Source organism: Acinonyx jubatus, chromosome B2 (assembly GCF_027475565.1).
Source record: "Acinonyx jubatus isolate Ajub_Pintada_27869175 chromosome B2, VMU_Ajub_asm_v1.0, whole genome shotgun sequence".
NCBI classification, from domain to species: Eukaryota; Metazoa; Chordata; class Mammalia; order Carnivora; family Felidae; genus Acinonyx; species Acinonyx jubatus.
In genome coordinates, this window is record NC_069385.1 from 139501408 (window position 1) to 139517075 (window position 15668).

At 39.1% G+C, this 15668-nt stretch overlaps 1 long non-coding RNA gene across 1 annotated transcript in view; it reads left to right on the top strand.

Annotated features, from left to right (window-relative positions):
• LOC113593948 (uncharacterized) overlaps positions 1-15331 on the top strand; it is a 42379-nt gene extending 27048 nt beyond the window's left edge. The window contains exons 2-3 of the long non-coding RNA XR_003414324.2: positions 11646-11733; positions 13135-15331. This is a non-coding gene — a long non-coding RNA (uncharacterized LOC113593948). The remainder of the gene's footprint in view (positions 1-11645; positions 11734-13134) is intronic.
• Positions 15332-15668: the final 337 nt, after the last annotated feature.

The following is a 15668-nucleotide window of genomic DNA, read 5'->3' on the forward strand; positions in this document are numbered from 1 at the left end:
GGTGAGGTCTCTGAAAAGTCTCTCTACTCATCAATAGTAGGGAACAGCAGGAGGCTTGGCTGCAGTTTCCTAGATGTTTCCAACGTGAAGTTCTTGTTTAGTGAGGCTACAAGCTGTCCCAGATAGTACCTCTTTCCCCCCCACCGAGTATAAAATTCTATCAAGCCTCTACTCCAGAATTAAATTCTCATCTTAGTAGGGCTTCTTTTCTGCTGTTTCCTATGACCTCATACTTTCTGGAACAGCAATTTCTGGTTTACAATCCACTTTCATTTAGCCCCTGAGCTCTGCGTTCAGTACTGAGTAAGCAGAAGCTGGAGAGAGCTCAGATTCAGAGCGAAGGTTTTTGTGTTTGTTTGTTTTTATTTTTGTTTTTCCCTCAAATAGAGATAGGGATGAAGGGGTGTGAGACCCTTGGAAGAGTATTTAATAAGTGTTTATTCATCCTAACTGTGATATGTAACCAGAACTCTAAGCCAATGCCCACTGCTCACAACCGAACCCTGATATTGAGGACACAACTGCTTTTCTTGCTTTCAAAAACACAAGATTTTGTGTGGACCGTATATCCCAGCTCTATGTTTAATACCCGTTTGAAATTGGGCAAATCTTTACCAGTACTTTGAAATTCAATTCTCCCCCCTAAAAGAAAATGGAGAGCCAGATTTTCTCGCTGTGCTCCGCTATCATTCATGCCTCCATTTCAGAAATTCTCTCTTTTAACTGCAGTGATTAATTTCATGTCACTTAGATCATGGGCTGTACCTTAGTCACCTCTGTATTCCCAGGATTTGGAGCATTGCATGTTGTAGACGGTCTGTGAGATTTTAGAATGAAAAATGTTCCTGCATCGCAATATTGTCGAGTACATTAAGAGCAAGCCTTACAGTTACCTGAGCTGAAATGTGCACCTGCCTTGTCCTTCAGTCTCTCAGAAATATAGGATGTAACAAAATGATGCTCAACATACAAAAGGGAATCCTCATGCTGTTAAAATGAATAAGGAAGTCAAAGCCAGAATTTCTAGCTTGGCTAATACTAAGGAGGCCTAAGGGACACTGGATAAGAATATATATCAAACTGCCTGCTAAAAGGGTTATAATGCCCCTTTGGAGAAAGTAGATGTGGTCTTCTAGGGAAAAAAAAAAGTATTGGGAGAATTTACCATCCACACCCCTTTGCTGTAAAAACTATAGGAGAATGAGCATCTGCGGGAGAGGAATCCAAACCAAAGGAGGAAACAAAAGTTCAAGAATCAAAAGCGATCAGGAGGCACAGTGAGGAAAGAAACTGATAGTAAAAGTAAGGAAGGATTAGTTCTAAACAGCCATAATAATTCAGATAAATGACTTCAGTGGGGTTTGTGAGCAAGGTGCAAATAAAGCACAAAAAGGAAACTAAAAAGAAAATGCAAAGTTTAAAGAACTTAATATCATTAGTTTTGTGGGGCTATAGTAGAGAAATTGTTTAACTCTAGACATTATTGAATTAAGAATGCCATAAGAAAATAGAAATAAAATTAATAGGTCTGTAAGTTCTAACCCAGTAAAAAAGAGAAAAAAAGGAAGGAAGGAAGGAAAGAAGGAAGGAAGGAGAAAGAAAGAAAGAAAGAAAGAAAGAAGAAAGAGAAAAGAAAGGAAGAGGTAAGGAAGGAAGTAGGGAGGAAGGAAAGAAGGAAGGAAGGAAGGAGAAAGAAAGAAAAAGAAGAAAGAAAGAAAGAGAAAGAAGAAAGAAAGAAGAAAGAAGGAGAAAAGAAAGGAAGAGGTAAGGAAGGAAGTAAGGAGGAAGGAAAGAAGGAAGGAAGGAAGGAAGGAAGGAAGGAAGGAAGGAAGGAGAAAGAAAGAAAAAGAAAGAAGAAAGAAAGAAAGAAAGAAAGAAAGAAAGAGAAAAGAAAGGAAGAGGTAAGGAAGGAAGTGAGGAAGGAAAGAAAGAAGGAAGGAAGGAGAAAGAAAAAGAAAGAAGAAAGAAAGAAAGAAAGAAAGAAAGAAAAGAAAGGAAGAGGTAAGGAAGGAAGGGAGGAGGAAGGAAAGAAGGAAGGAAGGAAGGAGAAAGAAAAAGAAAGAAGAAAGAAAGAAAGAAAGAAAGAAAGAAAGAAAGAAAGAAGAAAGAGAAAAGAAAGGAAGAGGTAAGGAAGGAAGTGAGGAAGGAAAGAAGGAAGGAAGGAAGGAAGAGGAAAGAAAAAGAAAGAAAGAAAGAAAGAAAGAAAGAAAGAAAGAAAAAGGAAGGAAGGAAGGAAGGAAGGAAGGAAGGAAGGGGTCAGGAAGGAAGGAAGGAAGAGGTCAGGAAGGAAGGAAGGGAAAAGTTTCTATCAATTCAATTAAATCAGGAAAAGAGAAGCCCATAGCAAAGAAAAAACATAGCTACAGAAACAAAAGATTACAGGGGCGTTTGGGTGGCTCAGTCAGTTGAGCACCTAACTCTTGATTTCAGCTCAGGTCATGATCTCATGGTTCGTGAGTTCAAGCCACACATAAGGTTCTCTGCTGTCAGCACTGAGTCCGTTTTGGAGCTTCTGTTCCCCTTTCTCTCTGACCCTCCCCCACTTGTGTTCTCTCTCTCTCTCTCTCTCTCTCTCTCTCTCTCTCTCTCTCTCAAAAGCAAATAAACATTGTTAAAAAAAAGATTTCAAATGTATTAATAATCTCAATAAAAATAAATAGATTTAAATTGCTGTTTATTTTCTGTCAGTGACCAAAATACAGAATTGAATCCAGCTACATGCTGTTTATGAGATACTTAAAATGTAAGTACACAAAAGTTTTGAACGTTAAAGGCTAAAAAATATATCTGAGAAAGTATTGTTAAAAATAAACTTGTTTAGCCATGTTAACAGCAGATAAATGAGAATTCCAGGCAAAACTTATTAAGGACAAAGAAAGTTATTATAATAATAGAGGAAACGTTTGCAAGACTTGCACAGCAATGCTAAATCCTTTTGGCAGGTAGCATCTTCACTTTTGTTACATAATTATATTGTATATAACTATATAGACAGAATTGCAATAAGGAACTGAAAAATGAAAAGTTAAAAGTGTTGACCAAACTCACAAAAACCAGATCGCCAAGCACATAAAACTTTGAAATTCTTAGAAAAACATTTAAAAAATTCAGAACACATAAGATTTGAACAAAAAAATAACAAGCTAGATCTAATGGACGTATTGAACTCTGTGATCAACAATTAGAGACTATACAATCTTATCCCCCACAAAATGAACATTAAAAACAATTTTAATGTTTATATATTTTTGAGAGAGAGAGAGAGAGAGAGCAAGTGGGGGAGAAGCAGACACAGAGAGGGAGACACAGAATCCAAAGCAGCCTCCAGGCTCCAAGCTGTAGGCACAGAGCCCGATGGAGGGCTCGAACTCACCAACCACAAGATCATGACCTGAACCCAAATCAGACGCTTAACCAACTAAGCCACCCAGGAGCCCCGAATTATGTTTTTAATTGGCCATCTGCTAGGTCACAAAAGAAATAACAACAACAACAAAAATTTACATGAGATCATGCTTTCTGATTTTAAAGCAGGAAAATTGGTATGCAGTTATAAAAGATAGCCATAAATTTACAGATCTGAAAATTTAGAAACTCATTTGTAAATTATCCTTAGGTCAAAGGAGCAGTTATAGAACCTGCAGAATACAGTAAAACCTTGGTTTGTCAGCATAATTCCTTCTGGAAACATGCTTGTAATCCAAAGCACTTGTATATCAAAGCGAATTTCAAGAACGACTGGCTCAGTTGTGATCATGTGATGTTCTGCATCACGTATGACTCGTATTGCAAAACATTGCTCGTTTATCAAGTTAAAATTTTTTTAGAGATGTTTACTCGTCTTGCGGAACACTCAGAGAACAAGTTACTTGCAGTCCAAGGTTTTACTGTATTTAGTACTGAAACAATGAAGTATCACATAGCAAAGCTTTGTAATGTTGGTAAAATACTTTGGGCATGCAAATTTATGACTGACCTGTATAGATTTATGTAAATGAGTTCCAGTGCCCTCTGGCTTCCTAAGGGATCCACAGCAGGGGATCGGACCGAGTTTGGAAATTGATGTTAGGGGATTCATTCTCCTGCATTTAGCCAAGAGGTAGGCTGGCTGGCCTCGTCCCACAACAGTTTACTGCTCCTCTCGAAGGACTGGACTCTGCTTCACTCTCTGGGCTTCTGGGTTCCAGTAGGCACTCCCTCCCCTCATCTCTCAGGGCCTTCGGGTTAACTACCAGCTGCTATCGGCCTTGGGTTACTTTGCTGTCTCTTGTGGTTCCCTCTACCCACATCTTTGTAAACAGTCCTGTTGTAAATAAACCCTCCTCAAATTATACTGTTTGGAGAGTGCCATCTGTTTCCTGTTGGGACCATGACTGAATCAGTGATACGGATATAATTTAAAAGACCTGCACATTCTCGGAGAAAGAGTGGGGGAGTGGAGGAAGGGAAGAAATGGCACGGCTTTTTTGGTAGAACTATCACGTGGGCATTGGTGTGGCTGGGTCTGGGAGATGCTGCCGTTTCTTTCCCAGGGCACAGTATGGATTCTTCAGGAACTCCTGCCCCTGGGTATCTCACCTGTAGCTTCCGTGGCCTGGCATCTCTCCTGCTGGCCACGCGTTGGCCACCATTGACTTGCCACTCAGATGCTGTACTTCCTGCAGGCGGGTAGCACCCCTTTCCCTCAGGTGAACAGTGGCAATACAGAGAGGAAATGTAATTGGATGGGTGAAAAGCTAGCATTTTAACTGAGGGTGTAAGATTGTATTTCTATATTTAAAAAAAAGATCTTTGTCAATGTCACTAAATATTAGCATCAATATTAACACGTGATGAAGATGAATGGGGGGGGGGGGGTCCAGTGATGTCACATCATTTTCTGTGTGTTTGAAAATATATCCTACTTAGGAAAACAACAATGTTTAAAAAGACTAAGGTGATGAGGAGCCGGCACAGCCATGAGATTGCAGATTGCAGTGCCTTCTGCCCACTGCATCCCAAAGGTCCCACACCAGTTTGCCAAATGAGATGTTTCCTAGTCCCCTGGTATGGGGTCAAGATTGGGAAGGGCGGAGAAGAAGATGAGAAAGAGTTACGTGATTTCTTAAAGAGTTCGGGCCCCAGATTTGGTCCCTCTCCAATCCCATAAGCAGGCCCTTTGCTTGGCTGTTTTCTCTTCTCTGATTTCTTTTCCCTTAATCGGATCTTCACCCCAGCAGCCACTGCTTCTCTTTGGGGAAACTTCAGCCCCTCTTTATTTCCTTATCTCTGCAAAACCACACTCCACTTCTCTGTAATTTAGGGAATCTATGAGCAGCGGGAGGTATACAGTTTGCCTTGTGGTCCTGGTAACAGGGTAACAGGACAGAGAAAGTTCACTGGGAATGTTTGAAGGTTGAAAAAAAGGCCACTATCAGGATTGAAACAAGAGCTTGGAAGCACTTTATATAATTAGCTCTAAGATTCTTCTGCATTAAAGAGACTGTCATGAACTTGAATCATACTTTTAAACTCGGCCTGTTCCATCAGCAGACTCCAAGATTTTCCCTTAACTATCAGCCAGGATATGTTTATTTGTATATGTATTTGTATAAGATGATATGGCATCTAGAAAAATAGAATGTCAAAGCACCACCGTCTTTCAATTTAGAGATAAACAAATTGAAGTTTTACTGGTTGTTAGTGTCAGGCCAGATTTGAAGCCAGGCTTTTCTCCGACTGCAGGTCTGGTGCTTTTTCCAATTGTTGGTTAAGATGTGTGGATACTTGTAAGAGCACAAAAGGATTTTTTCAGTTAATAAGTCTAATATAATACTCTTTTAGCTTAAAACCTGCTTAGAATCTGCTTATTCTTACAAAGCTTGGGAGTATTTCAGCATCATATAGTACTTCTGATTTACGTATGTTGGGCTTTACATTGGAAGAGCACAAAAACATGTCAACTAATAAGTATCTTCAGATGCTAAAGCTCTGATAGCAGAAAATACAAAAAGCAACTGATAAATGGATGGGTTAAAATATGTATGCAAATGTCCCCCAATGACAATCGGCATACAAATGAGTAATTGCATTTCTAGATAGCTGGATAGACAGACAAAATTACACAGGGCATGAATGTTGCCTTCACATTGATAGCTAGGTCCATGGAACAGTTGCCCAGGGCTTTAGTAGAGAGGCTGGCCTTAGAATTCCCAGGGAATATGGACACTGCCTGGGGAAGAGTGGTTGATTCTGGTTGATTCTGTATAATGAATTCTCAGGCTGAGAAGTATGTGACAAAGACTTTCCCCACTCTGTACAACAAGGCCACCCATGGGCTTTGGCAGACTCTATTTGAAGGTTTTTTTTTTGAAAAATAAAGCCCTGATACCACATCTGAAATGTAACAGGGCCAAGCTTTGCATGGATTTTTCCCCTTCCGAATGAAGCCCCTGCCCGGCTGCTTTTATTTCTCCTTCTACATTTATTTTTGTTATATTGTATTGCTTCAAATCATTTCAAATGTTGTTAATGCAATATATCTTAGAAAAAATAGTTCTGAATTCATAAGCAATCCCTATGGCATGTCCTTGGCATCGGCTATAAAATTCCAAAGTACCTAATTTATTTGATTGATTGATTTTTCAATGTTTTAAAGGGTACCAAGCCCAACAGCATATAATTTTTCTCTTACTAAATGGAATATGAATGAATAAAAGATAATTGCATTTTTTTTGTATTCAGCCTGTTGTCTTGTGAAGTTTTTGGGTTTTTTTGTTTGTTTGTTTCTTCTTTCCTACAGTTCCGAAGTGAATGAGAAAGATCCTTTCTCTATTTATAGCAATAACAGCTCACCCAGCCATTCCTCAACAAGGTTCATTTGCAGGCCCAGCCCAGAACTCGCCTCCTATGTGTTACCTCACCAAGATGCTGCAAATGACCCATGACGCCAGTGAACACAGATTAGGGAGAGACTAGGGCTTACACGGAGCTTTCCTGTTTGGCAGGAAGAAAAGCCTTCCTCTATTATTTCCTAGTTGAAAGATGCATCTCCATTCTCTTAGAGTTTGTAGACTTAAGCACAATTCAAAGAGATTAGGTTTTATTTTCCCAAGGAAGCAGGTGGATACAGCCTACAACTTTGATGATGGCCTATATAGCATGACCTTGAAGAGGCAACTCTTTTCTTACCTCCACTTGTCTCACTTCCATCTGGCTTCAACTTGGTTAACATTATGGGGTTGGCCAAAAGAACTGCAATCCTTATCTTACTGACCACAGCACTTGTTGTTCGTAATTCCAGCAAAAGAGCCTCAGGTGATTATGGAGGGGACAGAAGGCTGAAGGACAGGACAGAGTATTGTTATAAACCTGTTTCCCTAACATCTCCACTGTCAGCTGCTTACCACGCACAATGCAGTCCCTTCCACAGCTCTGGGTATCCATTACCTTAGAAGAAAGTCGGACGGTGGAGTTGAATTTAAGAGCACTTTCTAGAGATGATAATAAACTCGTCTTTCATCTTTGAAACCTGGAAAGAACTTCAACCAGTTATTTGAAATTTTTAGTGAGTTAGTCTGTCTTGGAGGGCAATGGCATGAGTGAAGTAATTCTCTCTCAAAATCCATTTCAGGTTTCCTATATGATTATAAGTACCCTCTTAAATTTAGTTTGTCACACAGGCAAAATCACACCAAAATGTGAATTTTTCTTTCCAAGAATAATAAATTGGTTTGTTTTCATTTCTCTAAACTTAATAGAAAAGCACACTAGGGTGAGGTTAAGGGAAATGGTCCTGTTGTTTTGTTTTTGCCATAGGCCTTTGTAAAGTTCCAGAAGGAAAATTAATCAATGATGAAGTATGGACTGAGCAACGACCCTGTGCAACACTAGACAAGTAGTCTCCAACGTAATCTTCTGGGCTCTCAAGTTTTCTACAAGATTAATCTTCAAGGCCCAGCACCTCCCATGGGATCCTTATACAGATTGACCAGTGACCTCCAGATCTGTGACAAGACTGTATTTTTGTGGCCTTCTCAAAGGACATTGTATCACAGCTGTGCGGGAAATACTGCTGCAAGAGGGCTTAGCAGTATAAGTTTGGGCCCAAACACTGGAAGCCAGGAGCACTTTGTCAGTGGTCATGTTAAAACAGCAAAGGCAGAGAATATCTGAGAAATCACCTGGCTAATGTGTTTATGTAGTGAGCTGGGCATAAGGTGCAGACATGTCCTAGATTAATGACCTCCTTGTAGTGTGCTCATTGTCCCCAGACATTTCATTTATAAGTATCAGCACAATAAAGGATATTTCTGGGAGTGCCATTCTAAATTTCACCAGAAATCATTTTTTAATGGTTTGTTCCACCACCCACACACTTTATGTACTGGAGTGAATGAATAGATTTTTTCAGGTTAATTTCTAGTTTTGGGGTCAAAGACTTGTAGAGGAAAGAGATTTTATAATTAGAGTTCATGGTTTGCACCTGAAATAACTGTGCAACTCTTTCTGTCTTTGTTGTATTTCAAAGAGTCAGGCACTGCAGACTAGAGAGGGGGACCCAATGCTATAATGGTGCCCTGAAAGCAGTAATGTAGGAATCCCTTACATCGACCCATTATGAAGGGATGACCCAGTGTCATCAAGCAAAAACCAAGGAAACAAATGCAGGAACTTGGCATAGAGGCATGACGCAAAAGAGTGTGGAGCCAATAATTACTACTTTCAATGCAAACATCGCACTGATGAGTCAACCCGACCTTGGCATTCTCACCAATACCCCAGAGGACGAGAGATTCATCCTGAGAAGATATTCTTAGCTATGACTTTCTTCCTCTTCCTAGGAAGTAGTAGCAACATCTGCTGGGAGGAAAGGAATGAAGTGGGAAGGGTCCAAAGTGACTGCAAGAAGGATGTCAAGGCTCCAGGGCCCTATATCTGTCTTGGAGAAATACCCAGACTCTGAGAATATCTCTCCCATGGGAAAGGGGCACACCTCCCATTAGATGGGGTGAACTGTGGCATTAGACAAATTACCTCAGAGGATTTATTCACATTGTGTAATTCTGTATACATATTTTGTTCTAAAAAAATCTTCCCAAGGACACAAATTTAATATATCCAGAATGAGTAGGGAAGAGACCACAGATCTACACAAACAAATGAAGGACAAAAATCATATCATTAAAGAACTAACAAATAAATTAGAAACAGCAAGAGCCACAGCATACATCATTGATAATTACAAAGAGAAAGGTTTGAGAAGTACAGTGAAGGCTCATGAAAAATGTAGACATTAGGCAACAGAGAAAAGCTAGTAGTGATGGAATACAGAGAAGAATGATCCTATGTATAGCAATTGGAACTCCATGAATTTAAAAACTCAGCAAATTGAGAAGAAAAGGTATTTAAAGGGATTATGAGAAAATTCCTTTCAGACAAAAAGCAAAAACAAAAACAACCTAAATTTGCAAAATTAAGAAAGCACACTTAAATCAAGACACATCTTGCTGCATTGGACTTGGATGCAACATAGAGAATTTTTCTGTAATCCTGACAGAAAAAGTGAGTAACCTTGAAGAAGAAAGAACAGACTTCTCTTCAACAATGCTCAGTGACGGGAATCCGATATTTGTCCTCAAAGTTCTGGATGGAGGAAATTGTGACCATGAAGCCCCAGCATGACCTAATTGAAATCTAAAGGCAAAAGGCAGAGTTGAACAATGTGAAAGAAATTCATGGATTATCACTACACACTACATGACCCAGTCCTGATGTGTTCATTGTAACTTAAAAACAACAAAACAGGGGTGCCTGGGTGACTCAGCAGTTAAGCATCTGACTTCAGCTCAGGTCATGATCTCACAGTTCATGAGTTCAAGCCCCCGCATCCAGCTCTCTACTGTCAGCGCAGAATCTGGAGCCTGCTTCAGATCCTCTGTCTCCCTTCTCTCTCTGCTCCCCCCTCTCAAAAATAAATAAACATTAAAAAAGCTTAAAAACAACAAAACAAAACAAAATAAAACCCACCCATATGATGACAAAATTTCAACAAATTGTGAAATTACTGAAAATAAAGAATCAAAGAAGCTAGATGGACTTAGAGGGTGTGTGCAAACTAGTTTGCAGTTTATTGTTATAAAGTAGAATGTAAACAAATGAAACCTTGAGAATATGAAACAATAATTAACAAGATCAGGAGGAGAAAGGGGGGCAGACAGAGAAAGTGGCAGGAGCATTAGTGCTCTTATCTTCATAGTGGGGAGTCAATCTACTATGTCCAGTGAAAATATGGCTAAAAACAATACTGATGCTTGTTTTCTCAGTTTTTCATAGATTATTTTCTTAACCTTAAAATGATTTTTAGACATTGATAAATCTGTTAATAGATAATAAAGCAGAATTTCAGCTTTCCTTTTGTCTTCCTTCAATTTTTCTTCTATAATTAAATTCAAGAAAAATTCAATGTAATACTTACTATATAATATTTTAAACAGCATAATAGTATGTTGACATCTTTCTCTTTGCTTCCTCAGGTGGGATTTACATATATTGAAATTCATCTTTTTTTTAGAGAAACATTCCCTGGGTTTTGTCAAATGTCATGTAACAACTACCATAATCAACAAGTACATAAATATCTCTTTCATGACAAAAATTTCCCATAGGTCTTTCTGTGGTCACTCCTTGCTCGAATCCCCTCCCTCTCCTTCAGCAAATGCCTCTGGTCAACCACTGGTGAATTTCCAGCCCCTATAATTTTTTTCTTTTCCTGGATGCCATAGAAAAGGAGTCATAAAGGGGTACCTGGGTAGACCAGTCGGTTAAGCACCTACTCTTTGTTTCAGCTTAGCTCATAATCTTCCAGTTAGTGAGTTTGAGTCCTGCATTGGCTTCTGTGCTGACAGTGTGGAGGATTCTTGGGATTCTCTCTTTCTCCCTCTATCTCTGCTCATCCCCCACACCTTCTTGCTTGCCCTCTCTCTCTTTTTTTTCTCTCTCTCAAAATAAATAAACTTTAAAATAAATAAATAAATAAATAAATAAATGGAATCATATTGTACATTTGAATCTGACTTTTATTTAGCACGATGCTATTAAGATTTATCCAAGTTAATATGTGTATCTGTTCCTTTTTTATTGCTGCATATTATTCTATCGTAGGGCTATACCACCATTTGAGGGACTTTTCTGTGGTTTCCATTTTTCTTTATAACTCTGAACATTAACATATAGGTTTCCTATAACATTTGTTTCTTTTCCTCTTGGATAAATACTTAAAAACATTTTTTCCTGGTCATACAGTAAGTGCATACTGTTTAACTTTATGAGAAATGACCACGCTGTTTCCCAAAGTAGTTGTATCATTTTATATCACAACAAACAACATCTGAGAATTCCAGTTGCTCTGTATTCTTATCAACACTTAGTACTGCTAATGTTTTAAAGACACTTTTATTGGTATTTAAGTGCTGAAAATTGAATTTTACAATGCAGTATGCTAATGAACATTTATCACTTAGAAATTAAGATCCATAGAAAAAATATTGGGAAGAAAGAGCCACGTAGCATTTGTATTTGATGCTCAATTGTTGACAAAGTCTTCCAGAAAAACTCACCTAAAAAGAAGCATTAACTACATTCACCTTTCTATTTATTCCTTATAGGAATTGTCTACATCAGAGCCATACGGAAAAACAGCAAACTCCAATCATCCCATGAATCTCATGCTTTACTAAAAACACAAATCTGCATGTAAGCTATAATGACAAGTAGAATATTCCTTTAATAATGTGAGTTATCTAGGGGCACCTGGGTGGCTCAGTTGGTTAAGCATCCTACTTCAGCTCAGGTCACGATATTGTGGTTTGTGAGTTCGAGCCCCATATTGGGCTCTATGCTGACAGCTAAGAACCTGGAGCCTGCTTCAGATTCTGTGCATCCCTCTCTCTCTTTCTGCCCCTACCCTGCTCATACACTGTCTCTCTCTGTCTCTCAAAAATAAGAATAAACATATAAAAATTAAAAAAAAAACAGTATGAGTTATCTAGAAGGATTTTCTAGAGAAACCATTAACATATCCATCAAATGTTGATTAGGAATCTTGGATATGGAAAGCATTATGTAGTCACTGATAGAAATATAAAGATGAATAAGTCAGTCTTTACTTCCAAGGGATATACAATATCTGTTACAGAATGAATGGGTTGTTGTAGTAAAACGGGGACAGTTCTGGGTTTAGCAGAATCCTAGTTGAGCACAAGGTAAAATAAAAATAATCCATTCTGAGGATTCAGGTGCGGTACTAGAACCAGTTCTGCTCAGTGTTATCATATTATATGATTTAAATAAGAGGCAAGCCTCTGTACCTCAGAATATGCAGCTTGTTATGTTCCCACGATAGCCTTTCTACCTGAGGAAATCCTGCCAACAGGGTCCCTGAAAAGTGGAACAGAGGACAGGGTGTTGAGTCAAGAAACCCAAATTATAATTCATTTGGTTGAAAAATGACATTTAAGCTGCTTTCCACTCCAAGATTCCTGATGTCACTGCAGTTAATACTGCTTTGTTTACCCAATCAGTTAGTTCTGCCTCCTGTCTGGGCCATTATTTTTGCCTCAAGCCAAGTAGTGGATTTTTTTTTTTTTTTTTAAGCAGTAGAACTTTAAAAGTGCTGTGCATACAAAAGGGTGTTCCTGGGTTCTGAAAACACTTACTATATATATATATTTTTTTTTACATTCTGACTGAGACACTGAAATAAAGCTTTTAACAGACTTTCTTACTTGATCTTTATACCTGTAAAGAAGTATGAAATACATATACTATGAGACGTTATTATCCCTATTATAGAGCTGGTGGAATTGAGACCCAGATATACATACGCATATATTTCTAATGGAAGATGTGCCTATGCATATTTCTAACGAGACTTATCTCTTCACTAAGTGTCTCTGTCACAAGGACACAAATCTTTTACCAGGTTATGAAATTTGCTCTCAACTCCCAGACATATATATTTCGATCAAAATGGTTTATATCATGACAGATGGTCTAACCTGGTACATTTAATAATCCGAGCCTTGCATTATACAGTAGATTATTTAATTTTATGTTCACTTGAGATAACATTTCATCATGGTGATCTCCCCCCAGACTTGGAACAGATTGAGACTGAAGTAAAGTAGCACCTAATACCCCAGAAGTCCATAATCAGATACTTAGGACCCCAGAGATACGGCTCGGGCAGAATTCCACTCAGTGACACTCCAAGAGTTATCATCATGGACCGCGTGTTTATTCTGAGGCACTGAGCTCACACAGCAGGGAGGCAGTTAAAGAATATCTCTCTGCCTTTTGGCAAATTGTATAAAGCGCTTTTACCAGGAGGTTTGGAGACAGCAACAGCAGCAGTGAGCAAGGCGGTTGCATTTCTGAACATAATCTGAATTATCATTACAGTAAAATAAAATTTACTAAATGGGCATTTAATGGTATTGGGGCAAGGCAAAGAAGCAGAGCTTTCATCAGGAGAAGCTGGGACAGCTGCAGCCCCTCACAAGAAGATCCCCTGTGAATTGTTGGCTTTTGTAACTTGTGACCTTGTGCTATTTATAAAAGAGTATTCCTCTAAGAGCCAAGATGTAAGGCATAAAACACCATTGAAGTATCATAGACTTTGGAGAGAGTGTAATGAACCTCTGAAATTAGAAAATGATACCAATTCTGATGGATGAGACGGAAGTTTTCCCAAAAAATTAACCTCAGCCTTCCCTTCAATGTACATACTGGGCATTAATTCTGGGAATTTGTCTTTGGAATGCGATTTTTTTCCTCCTCGTATTGACTGAGTGCCAGAAGTGTCTGAGATGGATCATGTTGACATATTCAAAGAAAAAAATGATAGCTCCTATATAATTGCACCTGCATTTTTTCCAAAGTTGTTTTTTTTTTTTTTTTTTAATGTTTACTTATTTGAGAGAGAGGCCGGAGGGGTAGAGAGAGAGAGGGAGAGAGACAGAATCCTAAGCAGACTCCCCACTCAGCATGGAGCAGGACGTGGGACTCGATCCACAACTGTGAGATCATGGCCTGAGCCGAAATCCAGAGTGGGATGCTTACCCAACTGAGCTACTGAGGCACCCCCAGCCAGCACCTGCTACTTATTTGCCTGGCACTGGGCAAGCACGTCTCAACACCCATAATGAGCCTGGCACTGAGCTCACAGGGGCAAGGATCTGAAACGTGGAGACATAGAGTAATTTGTGGAGCTGGGACATGTTCTCTAGTCATCTGATTCCAAGGTGCGTGTTTTCAACCACTGCACTGTCCTAATTTAAAACCAGGAGACAATCTGTCATCTTCAGCTTTACTATTAGTTGTCCTTTGAAAAATTATTAAAATGTCAGACGTCTAGCTTGGTAGTTGCTCTCCCAGTAAATTTAAAAAGCAGCAGGCCCTACCCGGCACTTTTGTAGGCACAGTGGCAAGTAGAGAAGAAATGTACAGTAAAGCTTCAAGGTGTCTGTGGGTTCGTTGGGGGAAACATTATTGACTCTTACAAGACTTGCATAATGAAAAGAATAGTAAGGAACCCTTACGGAGCACTTTCTAAGCGGACCACACCCTCCCCTGTGCTCTACATGTGCACCCTGAGGTGGGCGAAATTAAGGTCTCTCTCTTCCTGACCCTAATCTTACAGCAATAGAGGAAAGCTTCTCAACAGGGAACCTGGACTCTTACCTAATAGGCTCTCCTCAAGTCTGGGATCTCCACATCTTCCCTATTGCCTTAGAATCACGATTGGACTCAACTTTCCATCCGAGGGATTGATTCTAGCTTTCCTTAAAAAATACTGTCGGTAGGAGGCTGCTTTGAACGGGACTGAGGGGAAGGCAAATAGTTCAGAAAAGAGCCTATTCTCTCAGCGCCTCAAAACATCAGAGCAGAGGGTGAGATTACCAATGGCTTGGGGAAAATTGTTTAGGAGGACATCTGCCACCTCCTGACCAGGACATGCCCTGAGAGCTTCAATATACATTCTTTTAAGTCTGAAAGTTGATGTAACGTGCTTTTTTTCACCAGTCCCATCGCTTGTCCGAATTCCTTGCTTTGGAAAAAGATACTGCTGCACTGTTTTCATGTTGATAGTTTTGCTGTGGTAATTAATTCTTCAAAAATCAACAACAGTTAAGAGACACGTGGGTGGCTCGGTCAGTTAAGTGTCCAACTTCAGCTCAGAACATGATCTCACCACTCATGGGTTCAAGCCCCACTATGGGCTCTGTGCTGACAGCTCAGAGCTTGGAGGCTGCGTCCAATTCTGTGCCTCTGTCTCTGTCTCTCTCTCTGTGCCTCTCCTGCTCATGCTCTGTCTCTTTATCTCAAAAATAAAATAAATGTATTTTATTTTATCTAAAATATGCATTTTAGATAATATTTATATACTATTTATATTATATTGTATATAAAATATAATTAATGTATAAAATATATAAATATATAAATAAAAATGTTTTAAACAGTTTAAAAATACAGAAATATACACAGTGGAATGTCTTCTAGCTCTGATCCCCATTTACCAGTTCTCAACTCACATGGCCTACTCCAGGAAAGCACTGTCTACTATGTATCCTTCCAGAGTTTCTTAATGTACATGCTGGCAATTATGAATATATATTTTTCTCTCT